The sequence below is a fragment of the Podarcis liolepis genome, assembly GCF_965112155.1.
Source record: "Podarcis liolepis genome assembly, chromosome: 1".
Taxonomy (NCBI): domain Eukaryota; kingdom Metazoa; phylum Chordata; class Lepidosauria; order Squamata; family Lacertidae; genus Podarcis; species Podarcis liolepis.
In genome coordinates this window covers 105,255,538-105,276,475 of record NC_139554.1, presented here as the reverse complement: position 1 = coordinate 105,276,475, position 20,938 = coordinate 105,255,538, and the positions used below count along the sequence as shown (strand labels likewise).

The window sequence follows — 20,938 nt, the reverse complement described above, 5'->3', positions numbered from 1 at the left end:
AATTAGGTGTGGTTGGGTTTTTTTAAGCAGCAATCTAATCTCGTTTTCAATGTTTTCTTTCCACAACCATGACTTTTAATCAGAAAGTGTATTTTAAAATACATTTTAAAAATAAAATCTACGTGAATAGGACTCCTTGGGAGAAAATCTTGTTTGGGGTTCCAAAATCTACACTCAGTTTAAATACGCCCTCCGGCCCTCTGTGGAACTGTGCTCCTTAGCCATAATAGCTCCGAGATCCATAAAGGAAGCATTTCCTTAAGAATGCAGTACACATTACCATAATTTTCTGATGTAACAAAGAGGAATTCAGAAAGAGGTATCTCTCCACCTGGCTGCTGTGCTGGGAGCATTCAAACTGCATTGTTATATGATCATTTGCATAAAGGTGAAATCACTGCACTGTAAGAATTTGTAAAGGCACTACAATTATGATTGTGTAGATGTGGCTGTCAGCATTTTCGGGATCACTCACTATGCGACCTAACATCTGGAAGTGATGAGTGCTCTCGAACTCTGCAGGCTTCACTGGGAATTGAATGTAGTTTTGAGTACACTTGCCCCCACCCAGAAATTGGTCAACACCTTGCAAGGTGGAGCCCTGTGCAGCATTGACACTATCAACGTTATTCTATACCAGCCGCAAATGATGTTACCTACCAAGCTGAATTCAGCTAGTCTCAGCCATGTAAGGTAGCCTTTTCGGACGATAATAAACTTGTTTTCGATTCCTACCCAGAACTGTAAAAGAAATGCAGGGTTGTTAAGCAGCTGCAATATAGGTGCTGGTGGTCTGCGCTCAACTTAGAATCATAGGATTGTGGAGTTGGAAGAGGGGCCATAGGGTCATCTAGTCCAACCCCCTGAAATGCAGGAATCACAGGTAGCAATTGGTGTGTTGAAAGTTGTGCAGGCTTGTTCTATACCTGTGTTGTAGCATATTAAGTTTTCTTTAGATATTCAGAAGTTAGGATACAATTCCCCCCCTCTTCTCTCCTTCCTTTCCCCCCTTATTCTTTTGGAGGAATTGCCACTGGCTACAGAAGAGTCATGAATGACTATCTGAAATTCCAAGCCTCAAATTTCCCGCAGCAAATGGGACAACACTGGAGCACACCATTTAAGGACAGCATAATAAGACACAATATTTGTGAAAAAAGCATTTTAGATTACTTTCCCCCCATAAGCTTCTGCAGACAGTTTTTTTTGGTTTGTGTGCAGCTTCACACATCCCATGGAAATACAGCATTTCAGGAGCCGTTTAATCCTTAACTGTGTATTTAATGAGTTTCATACAATGAACACTTAATATTATTTTAGTTTTGTGTCAACACAAAGCACATTGGTTTGTTTTCACAAGATATAAAATCTTGCCGTCCTCCCATATCGGATCCTCCTGCAAGATAATTGACCACAATGCGAGTTACAGCCAGAATCCTAAAATCAACGTTGAGGGCAAATAATGAAAGGAAATGTCAAATATTTCACAATAGTGCTTTCATATAATAAGAATGCTCATAAAGGACCCAAGCCTGTTGAATTATTTGGAATTTGTCTGCTGACTTGAGTGGGTTTTTTTGTCAGCCTCAAGAGGAGAACTGAGTTATGTTGGTCCAGTTAGTCATCTTGGCTGTAATCCAAGACTCGAAAGATAGTGTGCAAGTAGACCCAGACAGGCTTTTCATTCGACGGTCTTCTATGCCAACCACAAGCCTCTTTTTAGCCCCCCCCCCCCATGTTAACAGTCTGCTTGTCAGTTCAGTGGGGGAAGGTATTCTTGTTGTGTGAACGAAATTTTGAGGCTGAGCCCTTCCTGATATTGTTGGACTACAACTACCGTCACCCGTGCCCATTGACCATGCCGACTGGCAGGGGCAGAAAAAGGGGGTGCAGTGGAGGCGGATTGCCCTGGGCGTCCTTGCTGAGGAGGGTGACATTGACAGCATTCCTCCTTCCCCCTTCGTTTTGACAGCTGGGAGAGGCTTGGGAGTAGCGGGCGCATGGTGCGCAGAATGTCCGCCATCGGTGGCATGCTCTGCCTCTTAGGGTGTCTCTCTCTGCAGGGCGTGCGCACTGCTCTTTGCACCCAAATGGCTATCCCGTGCCTGGGAGGGCACCCTCCACTCCCCTCAGGAGCACGCTCCCCCTGGGCAGCACGGGCATATGCTCTGCTGCTGACAACTGGGGCTGATGGAAGTTGGGAGTCCACAATATGGAGGGCCACAGATTAACCCTTCCTGACTCTAGAAAGATGCTTCGTATAGCGCTTGGTATTTGTGGCCAATTGGTGTACCCCAAATTCATGGCTATCAACAGCATATCTACCATTACCAGTTTAACCAGAATATGGGTGACACCATTTGACCATTGTATTTGCTGGGCATTTTCCTTTAAAAAAATAAATCATTTTTATTAAGTTTCCCATTTTAACAATCCAATCAAATCACATTGAATGTTCCAAATTATACAAATACATATCAAATAGTCCAAATATTTTGCCTAAATTATAATTTTTTTGTTGGGACTTCCCATGCTTCAAAGTTTGGGGGGGGGGCTCTGATCATCTCATATCTCTGCTGCCTTGAATAGTCTTTCCAATAGTTCCTCTAAAATTTGCTGGGCATTTTCCATTCCATTATATCAAGGCTGAACAATATATGAGGCAGGCACTTCTGTGGTGCAATTAAACTGACTGAAGCTAACGCAGAGCTTATACCAGCAAATACTAGTTAGACCCTATCCTTCCTGGTCCACCATCGCTACCACGAATCTGGGGCAAAGTGAATTTTAGAAGGTTGTGACAATTGAGCTACACATGCTCGGTGATGTTTTTATTTTAGAGGGCTAGAGGGCGTTTCTCTCACTTTCTAGTGATTGCTGTGAATATCAGACCAAGCTGGAAAGAACTGAGCTGTACCTTGATCAGCATGGCTCAGGTCAGTGAAATATTTTTTGCTGACTAGATACATTCTGTCAAGTGTTTGTGGTTTGCTTGATTTTAAGGCGTCAAGTTTCTTCTTCCATAGAAAATATACATTTTGTGGTATTCTTAACTCTGACACACACCCCCACACTTATGGGTGTTTGTGGTTTAGGTGAGTAGGTTGAGCAGCATTCCTTGGCTTCTCAGCTTTCCCCCACCTGAAGAGAAGCAAGTCTTTAGTCCTTGTAGAACTTGAGATACGATGCAAAAAAATGCAAACTTCATTACCTTAATTTGATTTCTGAGAAACCAGCCTGCACCCACCTTTCAGCATTTTCAGCCAATCAGTGAAGTCCTAGCAATGACTGATGTGTAAGGAAGCATATCTAGACAAAGAGAAGGCTAGAGTTGAAACGCCCATTGCTGGAAGTTATATTTTGAGTTAATAGGGTATTTCCCATGCATTATGATGGTGCGTTAGCCATGAGAAAATAGCATCTCATTTATTCAGAACTTTGATTATGTGCATGTTTTTGGTCGTCTGGCAACTATTCAGATTTGGCTTTTGGTTGTGAGGCAAAAATGGAAGGGTCTCAAGCTGGTACAGGAAGAGAAACAAAATAACACAAATCATGCTCAATCAAAGGGTAGGTGTTGATTTTGTAAATAAGGAGAGATTTGTCTGTACAACCACAATACATAGTTCCAAACTTCCCTCAAAACCACTGGTTGGGAGGCATTCATTTTGTCATACGCATTAATTCAGTCGGCACATTACAATGTTAAACTAAATGACATTATTACAAAGCTGTGCTAAGAAGTGTTGACAGGTCCATATGGTAATTTTACAATGTATAATGAACACAGACTCCTTTCTTGCAGAAATTTATAGTTCAAATCTATACCCAGGATATCCAGTTTTATTTCCAGAAACTTAAATTGACTTATTACGATGTAGTGAATGTATAAATTAGTTCCAGTAGTTAAACTGAAACATTTCCCTACAGACTCAATTAGATTCATTAATCTATGGTGTAGACCTGTAAACGGTCCATTGTTCTTTCTCCACTCCCCCAAAATGTCAAAAACTATTTCCCAAAGTATAAAATATTTTTCTTCCAAAATTATTTTAAATGGAAATAATTGTTAAATATTTTTAAATCCCAGACCCACACATTTCTAATTGCATCACCCATTTTTTCTTTTCCACTAGAAGAAAAAAAAACAAAACACCACTGTCGCTAGCTCTTGCCTGATAATTTAGTGGGATGCTGGCTTGTTTCAGTGTTCCATTAAACTTCAGGTGTACCATCTTCTCTCTCTTTTTAAGGATCAATTTCCACGTGCACTGCGAGGAATAAATCAGCTGGAAAAGACTCCTGCTGTTTTCATAACCTGCGGCATATATATCGTTACAAACCTTGGCATGTGATTGGACAGAGGTAACAGGAAGGCAAAGGGATTAGCCAATCGCAAGACTGGGAAGAGTCTGAGTTTAGGGAAAGCTGCTTTGCACATTTTAGAGTTCTTTCCACTTCCAAGAATGAGGGGAATATACAGGAGTGCAAACAATTTTGCAAAGAAGAAGATTTCTTAGGAGCCATATAGGCGAAAAATCCTGCTTCCAGACTTGTGTAGTAGAAAGTCAGATTCTGTTTTCTAGGGTACGAGTAGCTAGTGGATGCCTGGATTTCTATATCCCTGTTATAAACTATATCTCAAATTCATTTTCACTTTATCACAATCTTATTCCCTGATGTTTTCACGGAGTCTTCATTCTTCATTCACGTCTCCTAACTTTGTAGATTTCAGCAGGGGTGGGCAATAAGCACAGTGTAAGTGGATGAATGTGTTTAAAATTCCACATTTGGGCAATCCCTTTATACAGCCAACCAAAATGTCACAAAATCATATGCAAGCTTTTAAGCTTTCCAGAGCTCTTCAACAGGCTAGGTGGCAAACAAAAGGGAAAATAAAAAGGGTGGGGAGGAGAATACATATATTTGGCTGGTGGTGCGACCATCTCTGTCTGCATTTTGTAAAGGGCTTATGATGAAGTGATGGAGGAGGCAACAAACATTCAAAAGGGTGTGTGTGTTTTAGATGCTGCTCAGATATCAGGTTGCCTAGAGGTGTCATAAGAAGCAGAAACATACAATAATGATTCCCCTTTCTATGAAAAAACAAGAACCAGCCATTGTTTTTTTTAAAAAAAACAAAAAACTAGTATGACCTTAAATTAATCTCTATCTTTGTGAATACAAGAACAATTTGTTGTTTTCCGGTTGTCCAATTCCAAACTTGTGTGTATCACTTAAGAATGGCAGACAAGCCTGGGTAACAGCTGGTTTTCGTGTTAATGTAGCTAGAGGGACAGTTGCTACATGTATGTATCTTTCTGCTTTAACGATATGCAGCCCAATACCTGAATAGCACCTAATACAGCCCCATTTTTTTTATAAAAAAGAACATTATTTTCACAATTAATGTGTAGTACATACATCAGCTATGAAAACAGCCCCATTTGAATGTTAGTTGCCTCGTCGTACAAAATTCCGACAGAGATAGCTTCACCCACCCATACCTTTTCATATTTGCTTACCATCTAGCAGATTAAGAGTTCTGGAGAAATCAAAAGCTTAACAAACAAATGTCCCAATGTGATGGCTTCAGTTCCAGCTTGCTCACCCTCATCCATCTGGGTAACACTTCCTTCTTCAGAAGTTAGGCATCCTTTGTGAGATGAGTAGATAGCAAAGAGGTGGAAGATACTGTAACCTGCATACTAGTGACACTTCAGTCCAAATCTTCAGAGGAATTATCCTAGCGGTTGCTGCAGCCAATATCCATCAGCTCTTAGTTTACCCATTACAATTTGCTCATAGGAATATACACTAAATAATGATGATGATGATTAAATTAATAATAATAATAATAATAATAATAATAATAATAATAATAATAATAATTTATTATTTATACCCCGCCCATCTGGCTTGGTGTCCCCAGCCACTCTGGGCGGCTTCCATAAAAACCAAAAATACAGTAAAATATCACACGTTAAAAACTTCCCTGAACAGGGCTGCCTTAAGATGTCTTCTGAATGTCAGGTAGTTGTTTATCGTTTTGACATCTGCTGGAAGGGCGTTCCACAGGGCGGGCACCACTACCGAGAAGGCCCTCTGCCTGGTTCCCTGTAGCTTTGCTTCTCGCAATGAGGGAACCGCCAGAAGGCCCTCGGCGCTGGACCTCAGCGTCCGGGCAGAATGATGGGGGTGGAGACGCTCCTTCAGGTATACTGGACCGAGGCCATTTAGGGCTTTAAAGGTCAGCACCAACACTTTGAATTGTGCTCGGAAACGTACTGGGAGCCAATGTAGGTCTTTCAAGACTGGTGTTATATGGTCTCGGCGGCCGCCCCCAGTCACCAGTCTAGCTGCCGCATTCTGGATTAGTTGTAGTTTCCGAGTCACCTTCAAAGGTAGCCCCACGTAGGACTTCCGGGTTGACGCGATCTGGAAATGGCGGATTCCCTCCGAGCTCCGGAGGGAATCGGCTCCACTGAGGATGGGTCTTTGCCGCGCCGGCGACGCGGGGACCCTTAAAAACCGCGGGCGCGGAAGCCTGCGGACTGAAGACTCGGCGGGTGCCTTAAGCGCCCCCCCTGATTCGCAAAGAGCCTTTTTAAAGGCTGCGGAGGGGATACGGGGGTGGCGTGGCACTGAGAGTCGATCGCTACCTCGGTGGAGCGAAGCCGCGAGCCATGACCGGAGAGCGCTGACTTCCTTCCTTGAAAATTTGGACTGAAAGAATCACCCGTGAGTAAGACGGATTGGGACTTTATAGAAATTTTACCTTCAATTGGAGACGACCGGGGGGTGTGCTAAAAGGAAGTCCGCACCCCCCCCCTTGCAGACCATCTAAGCAACGACACAAGAGATAAGCTGGAGAGCCTACCCTTGGCGGGGTGAGTTAAAAAGGACACTAACTTTCAAGATTTTACTAAAGGAAATTTTGTGCAGGAGAGTGGAGTTTTGGAAACCTTCCTTTTGTTTTAAACAACCCCCCCTCCCGGGCTCGGGAACGTCCTGCCTTTGTGCCTGCGTTAGAGCTGCGGAGTTTGACAGCTGTCAAAGCTGCCAAACGGGCGGTTTAAAGTGAGAAATTGCCATTTAAGATTCCTATGGACTAAGACGAGTTATAATTGAGCTGAAACTGTTGGAAACAAAGTAATAATAATCAGTTAAAGGATTGTTGGTGAAAAGGCAAATAAGTAACCAGATTCCCCCTAGGGGGAACTCTGTGAAACTACAATGGATACAATGGCTGTGGAAGGAAAGTTACTAGTGGAAATCGAAAGGATGTTTCAATTGGTGGGAATCTTACAGGAGCAGAGCTTGGCCATGAACAAACAACTTGAGACTATGACCTTGGGAACAGGCAACTCTGCTCTTTGTATTGAGGACCTTAATGAGAAAGAATCCACAGCTGATTGGGAAACAATATCTACAGAGCTGGAAGAGACTAAACAACAAGAAAAAGAAGAAGTAATCCTGGGAAGCAACAACCAAAAGTTGACATCTGTGGAATACAAGCAAGGAGACGTTGGGAACATATCCACCACAAGTCTGCGAGAGATACAGAAGAAGAAGGAGGAGGCCCCAAGACAAAATGGAGTACAGGAATTTAAAATAAAGAAATATGATTGGGGCCTCCGTTTGGACTTAGACTTGGAAGAGATAGACTTTGTGGAAATACTTCAGCAGCTACCTTTGAATCTTCTTGTCGGAAGAGGACATACTTTGATGGTGAAAGAACTTTTCCCAGATCTGACGACTGCTATAAAGGACTACCAACAGGACAGGCGGAGAGGAACGGAAATAGATTTGAAAGCCTCGGACGTGAGGAACCCAGGCTGAGAACTTCGAATTTGGATTTTTATTGGGAAGGGACAAAAACCGGGGATGGGAGGGAGGGAAGAAGAGACTCTTAAAAACTCTCAAGACTTTTAGGTTTGGTTAAGATGACTCTTAATTAAGATAAAATGAAAATCGATGGAAGAGAACTTAAGTCCAACTTATGAAAATTAATTTTTATTATAAAAAAGGAAATAAGATGAATAAGATTGTTAAGAGGAGAAATATCAACTTGCTGACATAATCTTGAAACTGGGATGCATGAGGGGGGGGTGGGGGGAAGTCAGGGAACAAGGTTATGAAATGGGGATTTGCTGATTTTATACATGTTTTTGTCTTTTGTTTTTTCTTTGTGTATGTTTTGTCTTTATAAAAGCAGAAAACCAAATAAAAATTTTATAAAAAAAAAAACAAAGGTAGCCCCACGTAGAGTGCATTGCAGTAGTCCAAGCGGGAGATGACCAGAGCATGCACCACTCTGGCGAGACAGTCCGCAGGCAGATAGGGTCTCAGCCTACGTACCAGATGGAGCTGGTAAACAGCTGCCCTGGATACAGATTTAACCTGTGCCTCCATGGACAGCTGTGAGTCCAAAATGACTCCCAGGCTGCGCACCTGGTCCTTCAGGGGCACAGTTACCCCATTCAGGACCAGGGAATCCTCCACATCTGCCCGCCTCCTGTCCCCCAAAAACAGTACTTCTGTCTTGTCAGGATTCAACCTCAATCTGTTAGCCGCCATCCATCTTCCAACCGCCTCCAGACACTCACGCAGGACCTTCACCGCCTTCACTGGTTCATTCTGATTTATTTATACCCAACCCATCTGGGTTGCCCAAGCCACTTTAGACTCTCTAAGTACCAATTGAGCCAACTCTTAGAAATTTATTTGCCTTTAATAATTTGTAGCCTGTGTCAGGGAACTGCCATCGGAGCCAAGAGTGGAGGTAAGGCTCCCCGACCATGCAGGAGAAGGGACCAGTAGAGGGAGAGAGAACACTCCCTTTGGGAAAGGTTATCAGCGTGACACCGGGGAGGAAGGGGATCAGGGAAGGACTTCGGAGAGAGGGCTCCAAGACTCTTCCACAGAGACCAGCGGGGAGAGTCCAGGACCTCCGCTGGCTACGCCTACTCTGCGCAGAAAGCGTCCGCGTAGGGAGGCTAGGCGGAGACTGGGCGTCAAGGAATTTTTATGTTGGAAGAAATTCAGGAAACGCCCACTGACGGATTCTGCCAGCGACTGACACAGCCACGGAGAAAGGGCTGTCCAGCCAGGGAAAGGTTTAGCCAGGCAACGTTGCCTAGAACTTCAGCATCCTTTACGCACGTGCAACCCCAATTCCCATTACAGCCTGGTTTTATTTGAATTTCTTGAAAGCAAATCTTACCAGGTTTAGTTCTCACCATGCCTAAGACTTATCCTATGCACACTTGGGAATAAACCCAATTGCACAGCAGCATTAATTGCTGAGTAGACAAGACTGGGCTACATGGCTCCCCCTTAAAAATGTATGCAAAGATGTTTCTGCACTTATTTTTCAAATTCTTGGTTCTAATGCTCCCTGCAAAACAGTTCATATTTATCTCAAGTATTTTCCAGATTACTTGCCTTAGCAGTTTCTCCCGCAATCTCCCCATTGTAACTTTCAAGCAGACTCTGCAAATAAGAAGCCTCAGCATGTGAATATTGACTTTCTTTCTGTATCCACTAGGCAGATACAGGCATGAAGAACATACCGTGAGATGAGATGACTCAGAGTTTCAGATGCTGTATTAATGTTTTCCAGTTGGAGCAACAGTTGGAGTGAACTCTCTCCATTGTTATTTTAATCCACATATCTATTCATCTAAATATTTAAGACTGTGATCCTATAAACAGTGAGTAAGCCCTGTTGAACTTAATACACTTTTTTTTATATATAGTAGATATGTATAGGACTGTGTTGGTGTAAGTGCACTTCTTAAAGTTGGAGTAATAGGACAGGCCACTAAACCAACCTTCCACAACCTGGTTCCCTCTGACTTGGTGGCTTCCAATAGGCGTCCTCTCATGCCAAAGATTGTGGGTGCCCACAATGTAACACAGAAGTGCGACATCACACGCACATGCCCTCCTTCGTGTGCCGCCTCCTCGAGAGGCCTGGAGGGTGGCAACACAAGAACGGGCCTTCTCTGCACCGGCTCCCCATCTGTGGAATGCTCTCTCCAGGAAAGTTCACCTGGCACCTTCATTATACACTTTTAGGTGCCAGGCAAAAATGTTCCTTTTTAACCAGGCCTTTGGTTGATCTGATTTACATCTTATGCCCTTTTTAAAGGGTTTTATTTTTTTGTTGGGTGGGCTATTGGGTTGTTTTTATTTTTATTATGGATTTTGTGGTTCTATATCTTGATTTTATTCTGTGAACTGCCCTGAGATACCTGGGTATAGAGCGATATATAGAGCAATATAATAATAATAATAAAGTGTTTTTTTTCTTTAAAATGTTTAGGGAGTCCTCTCATTTTGACTCAAGAAAACCACCATTTTATAGTTCAAATCGGGGAAAATAAATACAGTAAATGGACAAAGTACAAAGATTCACAAAATGTTTAGGGATATGCGTACCCCTGTGTTCCCCCAGAAAAAAACCCACTGATAATAATACATGTGGTGTGTATGAGGTCACACACACCAGACAGCAGTGGTGGCAACACTTCTTCCTCCCTCCCCCTCACAGATCAGGAGGTGGTGGTGAGGCAGAGGCGGACAAGGCGGCTGGTGGCAGTGGCTCTTTCCCTTCCGCCCTCACGGACCAGGAGGTGGCGGTGGTGGAGGAGCAAGCAGAGCCAGACATGGCAGCTTCTTTTTCACATGAAGAGATGGAGACAGCAGGGAAGGGCAGCCCCCACAAATATATTATTGTGGATGCCTAGGCACTCATGGCCTCCTGGAGTTGGCACCAGGGATTAAAAGGTAGCCCCACATAGAGCATGCTGTTGTGATCCAAAATGGGTGTAACAAGGGCGTGTGCTATTGTGGTCAAATCAGACATCTCAAGGAATGGGCGTAGCTGATGCGCTAGATTTAGCTGTGCGAATGCACTCCTCTCTACCACCTCAGGGCCGAGTCCAGGAGCAAGTCCAAGATAAAAGGAACAATGGTATTTCTGGGTGGAATAGATAGTTCAGAAATCTATGGCCAACCAGAGATCGTTCATTAATGTCAAGATTCAAGACTCAGACTTCAGAGTACCAATGTGTAGACGATGCATAATTACTGGGTGATCATAAAGCACCTCTGCACCTCTCTTTTACGTTTCACATATAGAAACGCACAGCCCAGGGCAGGCTTGCTTGAACCTCTTACCTCCTCCATTTTTAAATATAAGATGCTCAGTATTTTACCTTTTGGCATCCCTGGGCAAAAGCTTCAACCAGGTTCGAGTATGTAAGACTCCACACCTGGCGTTTTTGTTATCTGCATAAATGGGGACATGTATCAAAGGAAGAAATTCATTTTCACTTTGAGCTTAGCTGGGATTTGAATCCTACTCATTTTCTATGTATTGCTCTACATCTTGTTTCTTCTCTTACCAAAGCTCTCGTCCTGAATATAAACTACTGCTAAGCAATCACACTCTGATTCGTTTCATTAACCCACAATTTATGAAATTTGAGATACAGAATTTATGTTGCTATTTTTCAGGATATTGTGCTTTGTAGTTGTCACCTAGGGAATTTCCGGCGCTTTTTCTGCCCTTTTGCCATTTTCTGACAACTTTCTTTGCTTAGCAGTTAAAGCTGCATTGAACAATAAAGATCTTAAAGATCTGAGTAAGCAGGCATAGGATTGTAGGGCAGGGGCCACATACACCGGTGATTTTACAATAGGGGTAGTAATAATTGATCAGCAATGAAACAGCAGCAACATCATCATCTACTCTTACCAGCTTGTATTGCCTTTTTGCCTGGTGCAGTCAACATTTTATGGGGACTGCTTTGGTGCTGACACAATCATTGCTACACCACATTTAACAAGGTACAGTGGTACCTCAGGTTACAGACGCTTCAGGTTACAGGCGCTCTGCTAACCCAGAAATAGTACCTCAGGTTAAGAACTTTGCTTCAGGATGAGAACAGAAATCACGCAGCGGCAGCAGGAAGTCCCATTAGCTAAAGTGGTACCTCAGGTTAAGAACAGTTTCAGGTTAAGAACGGACCTCTGGAACAAATTAAGTTCTTAACCCGAGTTACCACTGTACAAATATTATCGCCTATGCACTTCTTCCAGATATATAACCATGTCATCAATGCACAAGAAGCAGAAATACCTCAGAGTTGCACTCCATACTAACATTATCTAGTACACCAACAGCAAGGAAATGGAGAGCAATGGTATCAATAGCAATTACAGTACAGTGGTACCTCAGGTTAAGTACTTAATTCATTCTGGAGGTCCGTACTTAACCTGAAACTGTTCTTAACCTGAAGCACCACTTTAGCTAATGGGGCCTCCTCCTGCTGCTGCACTGCCGGAGCACGATTTCTGTTCTCATCCTGAAGCAAAGTTCTTAACCTGAAGCACTATTTCTGGGTTAGCGGAGTCTGTAACCTGAAGCGTATGTAACCTGAGGTACCACTGTAATTGTAATTCCAGTGGTAATACAACTGAAGAGGAAAATTACATGAAGAAACTGACATACTAAAAGCATTGGTTTGAAGGAACATCACACAGCAACTTTGCTGAAGCTAAGTGGGTCTGGATCTGGTCAGTTCCTCGATGAGAGATCACCAGGGAATCCCAGAGACACTATCTTGCCATCATGGAAGAATGATGCATGATACGAAAGTCAAGTGTGTATACAAAGATCTTAGAAGAGTCTTGAACAGAACAAGAAAATTAGAAAGCCCAAGTGGTTCAATGAACTGCCCCAAATGCATTCTGACTGGTTGACGTGCGTCCTGTCCTGTCACCAGCTTTCATAATGGATGCCTGTCCTGTCACCAGCTTTCATGATGGATGCCTACCTATTCCTTTGGGTGTGTGGTTGTTGCAGATCTTCACAATCACCACCAGCGGGCGGCCAGAATGCACATGGCCAGGTGACTGTTGGGGAAATTTCCCTGGCCACCTAGGTAGCTGGCTGGAGTTCCCGCCAGTTCCTGCCTTTTAAATTGGCCAATGAGAGTCCTGCTCTGGAGGGTGTGCCTCACTGTATGAAAGGCCATTGGCTGCCCGGCTGCCTCGGCAGCTTTGTCAGAACCACATAGAAAGCGTATCAGGTCACATGAGGCATGGTAAATGGAGGTGCCCTCGAGATCTTTAAGGCTTGTCAAAGGATTGGGGGAGGGCAGGACACAAAGAATGATGTGTTCACTTCAAACGTATACCAAAATTAAGGGGATATTTGACCCATTTGGGGTGCTAGCTATCTTTCATCAGAATGACAGGTTTACTTCTTTGTATCTGATAGAAGGAATTCATCTCATCTCCTTGTGCATCCCCTGCCCACTCCAAAACTACAGTGGTACCTCTGGTTACGAACTTAATTCGTTCCAGAGGTCCGTTCTTAAACTTAGATATGACTTTAGCTAATGGGGCCTCCTGCTGCCATTGTGCCACCGCCGCACGATTTCTGTTCTCATCCTGAGGTAAAGTTCTTAACCCGAGGTACTACTTCTGGGTTAGCAGAGTCTGCAACCCGAAGTGTTTGTAACCTGAGGTACCAATGTAAATACAACCTTCACCAATCACGTGACCTCCAGATATTTGGGGCCACAAATCTCCTCAGCTGCAGCCAGCATGTGCTGGCTGGGCTGATGGCAGTTGTAGTCCAAAAACAGGTTGGGGAAGGCCAATTTAATAGTAACAGTTGGTCTAGATGTATTATTACTGAAGTTTCATAAAGGACCCCTTCACAAGTATGCTTTCTGAATTATTTCTTGAAACCAGAGGTTAGGAGACTCTGGTGTGAAAGGAAAAAGTGTTACGGATGTCACCTTTTAAGTTAGCCAGTGGATTAAATGATTCTAATATCTGGCATAATGACATTCTGTATGGTCTAGATCACATTTGCGATAGTACATCTGACACCGTTGTAAACCCTGGAAGAATAAGGCTAAGAGAATAGCTTGCCTCCCCACCCCTTTAGCTTTAAACACATTACAGTTGTGCGTGTAAATCACTTGTCAGTCTATGGCAAATGTAACAGTGTTATAATCTGAGTTAGGGGGAAAGGAAATAAAGTATAGATAATCTTTTTGGCCATATTCCTGGCACCATCATACATTGAAGACTGACAGGTCCTTCACTTGAGTGACAGGTGTCCTTTGAAATGCCTGTGAATCAGTATCTGTACAGACTGTTGAAATGCATATTTCCATCCTTATCGTAAAGGAATGGATGGGCAAGATAGGTGCTGTTAACATTGCAAATAGCTCCAGAATTATTCATTGTCAGCTCCAGGCAAAGAATAGGGGGAAAGTTTTATTATTCACCACGCACAATAGCAGGATGCTTAATGATTCTCAGTTACCCTGGCAGAATTGTCTGTCGACTTCAGGCACTAGCAATGGGTGACACAGGTCTGGCCAAGTGTTAGAGCAAGATCATACGTTCTGGTCCCATTTTAATTTCTAATACATTAATCTTTCCCTCACAGATGCACAATGAATATTCCACAGTCTCTTGTTTGTCAGAAGCTGTCTGGCTTTCATCTATTCAGGTGGTTTCATTGACTGTGAAAGCTTGCTTAAAAGGCCTGATCAGTCAATGACAACTGTCTCACAATAGCAGTGCGTAATGCTTCCTTTTTTTCTTTTCAGGCATCTGATAGACAACTTTGACACCTGATCTCTGGGGACCTCAGAGAGTCACTCAGAGTTCTTAAGAGACTTCCCTTACTTTATCATTCCAGAAAGAATTGTCACAGGTGAATGTATCGCACTTTCGCAGGAGCTGAACTCGACACCCTCCTCCCAAATCTATTTCATTTGTGCCGGTAGGTTCCCCCCCCCAACCCCGGAATTAAAATGGATTAAGTTGGCTTAATGCTGTTTTACAAGCAAGCTGCAAGCGCCACACTATTCATTTTTAATTTTAATCCTTTGTCTTAGCCTGTTAATTGCAATTGTTTTAAGTCCATTATCCCAAGGTGCACATTGTTGCTAGATGGATCCAAATGCTTGTAAGCTTTGTCCTTACTTTTGCAAATACTGACCCTTGAATTGTTAACTTAGTCAATGTCAGTGCATAACACCAGACTTGGGTGATTCATGCTTTATTTTTTTTTAATATATTTTTTTAAAATCTTCTTGTGCCTAATTAAGTAATAATCAGGGAGCAGGGAGTGTAGCAGAATTAATGTACCCCTTTTTGCTTTTTGCTTTTGTTTTTTTTTTAACAGAAGAAATGTCATGGTGATGCCGATGAAACACATTAGTGTTTCAGCTTATATTGGGCTGGGAATTCTCTAGCTGCACTGTAAAGTACAGCTATTTTAAAAAGTTTACAGAAACCAGATTCAGACCTCCTTCCAGGGAAGCCCTTCGCCCCCCTTTGCTGTCTATACTTGAGTTACAAACCAGACTGCCATATCTGAGGAGAGCACAAAACAACAGGAGCCCATGGGGAGAGGTAGAAACTGACAAATTGCCTTTTGTTTGATTAGGGATGCTCCCTTCACATTTCTTTCACTGAAATCTGCAGTGGAACCACCTGCGGCAAATTGCAGAGTGCTCAGCGTTCATCAGGCTCTGGATGTGATCTGCATCCCATCTGCTTATGAGTGTATTACAACTGGTCTGGGAATTTAATTCTAGGTTCAAGGGTGTACTTTTCATTGGGACCATAGCCTATACACATAGGGGACTTAACTCTTCCCTCCCTAGGTGTGATCCCATATAAGCCACTTGCTATATTGCGATGAGCAATTGCAGAGAAACTTCATAGTGGTAGCAATGGGAGATTATTTTTTTCCTTTCATTGACCATTACTGGGAGAGGATATTTCCATCAGAGTCACAGCTGGGTAGGGAAGAGTTAAACTGCTTTCCCTTTGGAAGTTCCTACATAGACCTAGGATTATTATTTTTTAAAACCCCAACTCGGCTGCCAACTATTCAATTTACATAATACGTAGTTAGGCCCTCAGTCCCAGTTCATGGGATTCTGGAAAACCTAAGTGGCTCTGAGGAGGGCGAAGCTCTCTGTTCCACCCCATAGCTTATACAGTACAGTGGTACCTTGGGTTACATACACTTCAGGTTATATACGCTTCAGGTTACAGACTCCGCTAACCCAGAAATAGTACCTCGGGTTAAGAACTTTGCTTCAGGATGAGAACAGAAATCGTGCTCCGGCGGCACAGCGGCAGCAGGAGGCCCCATTAGCTAAAGTGGTGCTTCAGGTTAAGAACAGTTTCAGGTTAAGAACGGACCTCCGGAACGAATTAAGTACTTAACCCGAGGTACCACTGTATTTTTAACTCAGCAATTGAGTTGAACTTTGTTTCCCCAAAAGCAACTCTATTGAGAAGCAATGTTTTCATATCGGCATGCAAATGAGTTTTCTGGTTTAATTTCATTTAGAATTTGTATGTACCATACATTAGTACTAGTCAGAGGGTTTGAACAAGGACTGGAGTTGTTCCCTGTACAAAACGCTGTTTGCTTCAAGCCCCCTTTTGGGTAGCTCTCCCTTCCAGTCCACCTCTTCATTTGGCTTGACTTCCCTTTCCCCTTCATCCTTGCCTTTTTGCTTCTTGAAATTGCCCAGAAGCAGAAGCTCTAAAATACAAAGGTGTTCTCCTGGCATTTCCGGCCTGACTGGAAGCAGGAAGTCCTGTGTCTCAAGAAAGGAAATCAATTCTTGTGAGATTGCCAGCTCAGTTCTGCAGACCCAAGAGGATTGGATCGTTCTAATAAGGGCCTGATAATCCTTTTGCTGAAAGAGGCTGTGAACCTTTCACTAATTAGTGTAGCTATTAATACAGTATCATGTCACAAAGCTATAGAACTGAAACTCTGGGACTGTGATTGGATGATATATGTACGTAATAGAATTGTGCTAAATTCCCAAAAGAGTTCTATTCTAGACTTTAGTGGTGGGTGGGTGGATTGCCTTCTAAGCCAAGAGAACTATGCAACCATCCACATTCTGGTTTATATCTTAAGCTTCAAAGTCTACCTCTTTATCAAAAGGTTATTGTAAGTCAACAGTGGTGTAACTGCGTCCCTCCAGAAGATCTTGGACTCAAATTCCAGTCTCCCCAGCCAGCCTGGGAGTTTTATCAGCCAACCCTGTTTTAAGTTGATGAGATGATAGAAAGAATGGTTCTGGGATTTCCATGTGTTGTGGTGTTTGTCCACACTCATGAGCCAACCACATTTGAGATCAGAGGACACGTTTTACTCTAGGCCATATTGGTACTGCCTTCTCCTTTCATTTAGGTCTGGTTCAATCCCCCCCCCCCAATCCATCCAGTGCAATTTCCTCTACAGGCACAGAATGGATGTGATACTATCTCCTCTCTGCTTATTGTACATAGTGACCAAAATTGTGGAGGCTGACCTGCAGATGACCCATATTTAGGTTGTCCTTTCTTATATTATGGGAACTAGACAATGGATTTTACTTCCTCTCTTATAATACTATGGGGCTAGCACCAACCACAGTTACGGAAGCATGTTTGTGAGTGAAAGCATAATAAATATTGGTTTGGATGAACCCGTTTTACACAACATGTTTAGCCAACACCTTGAATGGGTAACAGAGCAATCCAGAGCAATCCATCTGTCCTGCATGCCACCCTGCCACCAACCCCAGCTACACGCTTCCCCTGGCAGGCAATCATCGGACATTCTGCAGTATATTCAGCAATCTGCTCAGGGATGACAGTGGGAGGGAATCTAAATGGCTTCACCGAATCCTATGAAGATCCTCCTAAACATGGCTGCTTGGACAGGAGGGAATGGGTTGTGGATGCACATATTTAACTGTTGACTTCATTCCAGTCCAACCAATCCTTGAGTCTGTTCTAAAAGGGTTGGACATAGAGTATTTCGGATATGATAAGGCAGCCATTACTTTTTGAAATATGGCAACCCTAGGATATATCAACCAATCATTGGTGCATGGTGGGTTTTCCTCCCTTGTGACTTCTTCTCGTGGTACTCTGAGGATGCCTAAACCCAGTCCTCGTATCGCATGGTTTGTCTGTCCAAATTTGTGCCTGGATGAAAACAGTATAGAGAAAATCCACTGGAAATGGCAACCAGGCCCCATAAACTCACTCTCAGTTACAATGACTTTGCCCATTAAATTTTGCCGTGTGACAGCAGAGCCATATTTAATACATGGTGGTTTGTTGTTCTATTCAGTTGTGAGCTGGTGTACCATAGTGTCTAAGAGTCTGTGCTACAAATCAGGATGTCTCCCCCTCTTTTATACCTCCTTTTGCTATGAATTTAGTACGTGGTCTGAATTGTCTCTCAGGATCCACCACCCCTCCCATGGCCCTCTGCTCTGCAGTATAGAGATAACAATACCTACTTTACAGGGTTGTTAGGAGGATCACAACAATGCATTATGATCTAGTTCTCACAACATGGTAAGCCAGACTATGGCTGACTAAGACGTTTGTTGTTAGTCTCAGGGCTTTCAACAATGCATTCCTCAAATTCTTCTTGAGCACCCTTTTCTATATGCTGGGTCTTTTGTTTTGCCAAAGTTTGTGTTCCTTTTCATTCTCCTCCTTTGCACAATACTTTTGCATTTTGAAGGAAGCCTTCTTGCCTCTCGTAGCTGCTTTGACTCTGATACACAAGCATAAAGTTGTACTGAGAAGTGGTTTAGCAGGGATGGCAGGGGATAGGAAGTTTGTGTTGGGTAACAGAATTGTAAGTCAGTGACAATACCATGGACTTAAGAATGAGCATGTAGAAAAGAAAGACCTGCCCTGATGCTGCCCCGATCTACATGTCGTGCAAGACTCCAGGGTTTGGGAATAAGGCACAGTGGGGACTGTAGTGGCTTTATTATATATGGCTTATTTACCCACATCTACAACCTGGGGATGCGGGTGGCGCTGTGGGTAAAACCTCAGTGTCTAGGACTTGCCGATCGCATGGTCGGTGGTTTGAATCCCCGCGGCGGGGTGAACTCCCGTCTTTCGGTCCCAGCTCCTGCCCACCTAGCAGTTCGAAAGCACCCCTAAGTGCAAGTAGATAAATAGGTACCGCTTTATAGCGGGAAGGTAAACGGCGTTTCCGTGTGCTGCTCTGGTGCCGGTTCGCCAGAGCAGCTTCATTACACTGGCCATGTGACCCGGAAGTGTCTCCGGACAGCGCTGGCCACCGGCCTCTTAAGTGAGATGGGCGCACAACCCTAGAGTCGGACACAACTGGCCCGTACGGGCAGGGGTACCTTTACCTTTTTACAACCTGAGTCTATGATGGAGTGGTTCACAGCATTAGCACGCCAAGAGGGTCTTGCTTCTCCCATAGCCCACAGCCTTAGATTCAAGAAGAAATCAGCCATGGCTCTCTGTGCCCTTTCCATCGCGCAACCTTTTTTTCCTCTAGGTCCCATCACATCACAGAACTCTTAAGCTCTGGCTTTTGTCCTTCTAACTATCTAAGAGCTGGAGGAGAGGCCCAGCCCATTTGCTGTCTGACACAGAGCCCCTCTCCTTGCTTTCTTAATGACCCATCACTTTTCCTTTGTTTTCATAATGGTTCATCACTGCAAGTGATTATCTCACCAGGATGCTAGCCTGGTTTATATTTTAACACTTGCTGAATCCAGGGCTTCAGTGTCTAACCTCCAGTTTAACACCCCAAGCCTTGATTAAGTTCTAACACTAACTGGATCCAGTAAATATAGGTATCTGACATCCCCAATTGCATAACAATACGTTATGCAATGCTTGCTCCCACTGAACTCAGAGGGACTTACTTCCAAGTAAACAAGCATAGGATCGGGCTGCATATGCATTTAAAACCATACATGGAAAAGGTGTCCATAATTTTTCAAAGGGTCTAATTCTTCCATATTTAGGGCAGGGAAAATACTTTAATAATCATTATCTGCTTATTTCCCCTATGGAATGTAGTTATGATTGACTAGGTGAGGGAAAAAGGCTTTGTTGAACATTGCACTAAAGTTGGCCTCTATACTCCATAAAGGCTCATTATGCAAAGATTATGAACATATAACAATGTGTTTTAAGTGGGTGGCAATGATCCATAAAATTGGTATGGCTAATTAACAGATCAAATCTTTATGAGGACTGGATCACTTTCTGTACCCGTTGGTAGTTTAATTCCGGAAGTATTTTACTATCCACACATGTTTAGCAGAATTAAAATAACAGTATAAATGTTCTGTGGGATTAAAACAACACTGAAATGAAACCAAACAAAACGGGTTGGTTTTGCTAATAGATGAACAGAGAATCCCAGTGTTGATATAACATTACACAAAATCTAGAGCAAACACAGCCTGAATCCCAGTCTCATTTCACATGTAATTAACCTTTCTCAATCAAGCTAAGCATCCCTCACACCATCACCACCACAACCTCCTCTTCCTCCTCCTCCTCCTCCTCTTCCATAGCTCAGTACCTGATTCCCTATTTTTATGGAGATAAAAGACAAGCCTCCATTCACAAGAGTAGTTCCGTATCCAGTGCTTATCATCTGTGTCTGGGTTACTACTCTTTCTCTGATGTTATTTAATCACATCGTGTCCCATTGTATCTCAATAATTATATTCACTAATTCATCATTCACATATACTTCCTTTTCTCTTGATCACAGGCTTTGGGCTTTAAATGTTTTGCCATTGCACACATCCATCCATATACATTAGATACTGTTAACCAAAAAAGTGTGCCCACCTAAGTGTCAGCTTTAGAAAGGTTCCTAAAGTATCTGGGTTGTGGAATTGTGCCATGTATTGTTAGTGTTATCCAGATGATCAGCTGAAACAATTCCTCTACTACGACTTTTTTCTTTTGCTTTCCTGGAAAGGCCTGCAAGGCTAAATGCAAAGACTCCAGTGGAATACCCATTAGAGAGGGTAGGATAATGGGATCACTGTCCTGTATTGCCCCTACT

General features: G+C 43.2%; 3 long non-coding RNA genes across 4 annotated transcripts in view; 2 read left to right on the top strand and 1 right to left on the bottom strand.

The window, feature by feature from the left end:
• LOC310703258 overlaps positions 1-20,938 on the top strand; it is a 331,049-nt gene that overhangs the window by 67,303 nt on the left and 242,808 nt on the right. The window lies entirely within an intron of this gene.
• LOC310703296 overlaps positions 1-20,938 on the top strand; it is a 44,045-nt gene that overhangs the window by 22,517 nt on the left and 590 nt on the right. The window contains exons 1-2 of one of the 2 annotated variants that reach the window (XR_014524067.1): positions 9,551-9,716; positions 14,646-14,821. This is a non-coding gene — a long non-coding RNA (uncharacterized lncRNA). Of the gene's footprint in view, positions 1-9,550; positions 9,717-14,645; positions 14,822-20,938 lie in introns of those variants that run through there. The other variant, XR_014524066.1, reaches the window with a different exon arrangement.
• On the bottom strand, positions 1,268-12,933 carry LOC310703278. Its single transcript, XR_014524057.1, has 4 exons — positions 12,849-12,933; positions 4,176-4,318; positions 3,248-3,309; positions 1,268-1,437 (listed from the first exon to the last, which is right to left on the bottom strand). It is a non-coding gene; the product is annotated as an uncharacterized lncRNA (long non-coding RNA).